The sequence below is a fragment of the Uloborus diversus genome, chromosome 6 (genome assembly GCF_026930045.1).
Source record: "Uloborus diversus isolate 005 chromosome 6, Udiv.v.3.1, whole genome shotgun sequence".
NCBI lineage: Eukaryota > Metazoa > Arthropoda > Arachnida > Araneae > Uloboridae > Uloborus > Uloborus diversus.
Genome location: NC_072736.1, coordinates 117316259 through 117319946, shown reverse-complemented (window position 1 = coordinate 117319946; position 3688 = coordinate 117316259). Strand labels below are relative to the sequence as shown.

The 3688-nt window shown below is 34.1% G+C and overlaps 1 non-coding gene across 1 annotated transcript; it reads right to left on the bottom strand.

Annotated features, from left to right (window-relative positions):
* Positions 1-367: 367 nt before the first annotated feature.
* Positions 368-482, bottom strand: Trnal-caa (transfer RNA leucine (anticodon CAA)). The gene is made up of 2 exons: positions 445-482; positions 368-413 (listed from the first exon to the last, which is right to left on the bottom strand). It is a non-coding gene; the product is annotated as a tRNA-Leu (tRNA).
* Positions 483-3688: the final 3206 nt, after the last annotated feature.

Genomic DNA, 3688 nt, shown 5'->3' with positions numbered 1-3688 from the left:
ATAAATTATAAATAGGGTTTCATTCACGAAAATTAGCTTTAATTTTAATCTTTTATTAGATTTTTATAAAATAAGATCGTTTCCATATATCGAAATTTCTATATATCGAATTTTTTTCCGGCAATTTGCTACTTCGATATATGTTAGTCCGACTGTATTATAAGTTTCAACTCGGCGCGTATAAATAAAATGCTTGCGAAAAAAAAAGACGAGATGAAAAGATTAGTTGCCAGAAAAAAAAATCAATTGAATAAAATTTTAAGTCCGCAAGACAAATTGGAAAGCAAAAAATAAAAATCACATGTGAACAAATTCAAGAGATATTCGTGCTCTAAGTCACTTTTATTAGATATATAAAAAGAATTCATGTCAGAAGTGGGATTCGAACCCACGCCCACATTCGTGGACCAGAACACTCAACGCACTGCTTCAGTGCAAGAACATCTTGAGTCTGGCGCCTTAGACCGCTCGGCCATCCTGACATACACTTCTGAAGGTTTAAAAACGCTATTTTTTAAGTTAGTAGATCAAAGTTGAAATCTTTATAGAAAAAAAAAAAAAAAAAAATTCGAGCACTGCACCAACTTGTTCTGAACATTTTACTGTTCAGCGTTATTTTTTACAACTGAAATTAATGCAACCTTTCAGCCCATTTGGGATTCATTTTTTTAAAAATATTTTGAGGGAAAACGGCAAGTTCCTTTTGACCACCGCAGTTTATTTCCCCCCTCAGATGAAATAAAACCAAAACTGAAACGTTATTTGACGAACCTTTGTTGGAGGTAGCGGATATATGTAAAAGTCTGAAAAAACATAAGGGAGCGTTGGTAAAAATCAAATACATTGTCCGTTGTTACGTGCTGCCATCTATTGCAGGTAGGAAAAAGAAGTATTTTAAAACGATTATTTTCTCGGATAAGACGTTCCGTCAAATTTGAAGCCGCAAGTGCTATTTGTTTACAATGTTGGAAATTCTTTTCGGATACAAGTATGTAATAAGAAATCAGTTTAAATATGGTAAGTAAACTCGATTGCCTAGTAAAATTTAGGTTCACACTAATATGCATTCAAAAATCGAAGTCCATAGTGTCCAAAGTCACTAGTAATAAATAAATTACTTTAAAAATAAAAACTCTTTTTACATTAACTCTCATGTTTTTAACGAAGGTAAAATAATAGGCAAGTACCGTAAAGTACCATGTAAACTAAATCCGAGGGACCAAATATTGCCACAAGAATTAAGTTGTGCGCCTCGCTAGATGTCACCACTAGAAGTTGAAAAGTTAAGTAAACGATTGTTAATGTTAACTTCGAATCGAATGCGTGAACCCAACGTCCCAACGTGGTTGCGCTTGCTTGTATGATTTCTTCTATTTCTTGATAGTTTGTAAGTTTATTTTTTCGTTCTTTATGTGGAGAATGTTTGATTTAATGGTGGCTTTGCTTCTACAAGTTTTGAAATATTTTGTACAAATTTATTCGAATTGTTGAAACATCACAATGAAATAAATATTAAAGCAGTCACATAAATATTGGGAAGTGTCTGCTACTCCTCGATTTTTCTAGCAACCTTTGAAGTAACTTGGCGTGGTTTCAGACGTCCTCGATATTTGGCGATCACGTTCGCGTTGTTTTTTGGCAGCAACTGCTGCGCCTCGTGCTTTTTCTCAGCATTCTTTCCCATGTGGCTAGTATTTTAATGATCTAATTATTGTAATTATGGAGAAATGATTTTTGAAGTAGGGGGCGAAGTTTTCTTCATTTGAACAAATTAAAATACACCAGTGTTTTTGGCGGGCGAGAGTGCCAAGAAAAGGAAAGAAGACAAAAATGAAAGGAAATCCAAGTGAGTATAAGTTTTGTGTGTTGACCAGTACACCGAACTGACATGTAAGAAATTTAATCTAATTTTCTTACAAGTTGCTTCCTCTTTAAAAAAATAATACTACGTTGCATATATTAGCTGTTTTATAAGGTAATAAATGACTACATTGCTCAAAATGTGTCGGAATTCATTAATGAGCCTAAGTTTGCCGATGATTGGTTTTATGAACCGTATTTAGTCACCAAAGAAGATTTCTGTTGTTTTTGGGACCTCGGTTTGGTGTATTTTTAATCAACATAAATGCAGCTTTCTGTTTGATGATACATTTATTGCATTAACTCTGCCATTTTTTATACTAAGAGCTCCTACAGCTCAACAGGCAATTAAAATAGCTATGGGTTATTATTTTATACTTAATGCTAATTGCTTCATGTAATATCTTTTCAATAATGTTTTTATAGCTCTTTTACTGTGTTATTCTTGTTGCACTGTAATGTTGGTATTATATTCCTGGCTTCTTTTTTCTTTTCATGGCAATGCATTACTGGTCCCGTTTTTGTGAGGCTACTTTTATCTTAAGATGGACAGCATTTTGTCGAGTGGATGTAAATAACAGCTAAATCGTTGGTGATTTTGACCTGGAGTTTATGGCAACTGTGACGTTAGGCGACTGCAATGGTTTCACTCGCATGAACAAACGGAAAGTACCCAAGGATAATTTGGTAAGGCAAATTTAAATAATTAAATTTATTTTATGTTTCACAAAAGAACTAGATGAGTGCCCAAAAAAACAGCATTGAAAACTTCAATTATTAAAGAATCAAATATGTATTTAAAAATTGATGCACCTAGTTAATCTAGAGTCCCTATATGAAAACGTAGTTTTCAGAGTTGCGACAACAGCTACGCTCGGAAAGCGCAACCGGTTACAGGAGAAAGATAGGGTTGCTGCCGAGCTGCAAGATTGGCTCCTTGTTCGCTTTCGAGTTTCATTACAAAAAAATAGTCACAAGCGGGAGCGGGAAGAGTGGCTGAAACGGGTTCTGAAGTATGTAAGCACGCGGATTCGAAAATGCATGCTGTCAATAAATGAAACGCTCGATTTTAATTCAAACATTAGAAAAAGACAAAATGGCCCTGTGTTAGCAGAATTAAAAGCAGATTTTTTCTTTAACCTTATTCTCTTTAATACGATTAATTTTAAATTAATCAAAAGATTCTGAGACAACGAAAATTATATTATAGTTTGAATTGATTCAAAATGAATGAAGGAATAAAAAATGATTAAGAAAATGAAAATAAATAAATAAGCAACAAATAACGAACATAAAAAATTGCTTGCTTTTGCTACATTAATTAAGTTTTATAAAGATTTTTGAACATAGAAATATTTCTTGAATTGATATCAAAAGCATTGCTTATTTATTTTTTTTTCTATAAAAGGAAAAAAAAATACAATTTTCTGATTTAAATGGAAAAGTTTAGCATTAGCTTAAAAATTCCGAAAGGAAATATATGTCTGGGATGTCCACCTACGGGGGGGGGGGGGCACCCATGTATATGCAAAGGAAAGTTTGAAAGAGTAATACTAGAAATATGCAGAAGCTTAAAACAAGGTGTCCTATCCAGGCCCGTATCTATACATTTTGGGTCTCCCTGCAGCAAAATCTGTATGCAGCTCCCCCCCCCCCCCAAAGGCCATCAGTGTATTATTTGTAACATTAAATAAGTCTTAGTGCTAGGTTTTTTTCAATTTTTTTTCTTCAATTTCATAGGCCGTTGGACCCCTTAAGACCTTTGACACCCCACACTGCGGGGATCCTATCTCGCTCCCCCCCCCACTCCAAAAAAATTAAGAACCTC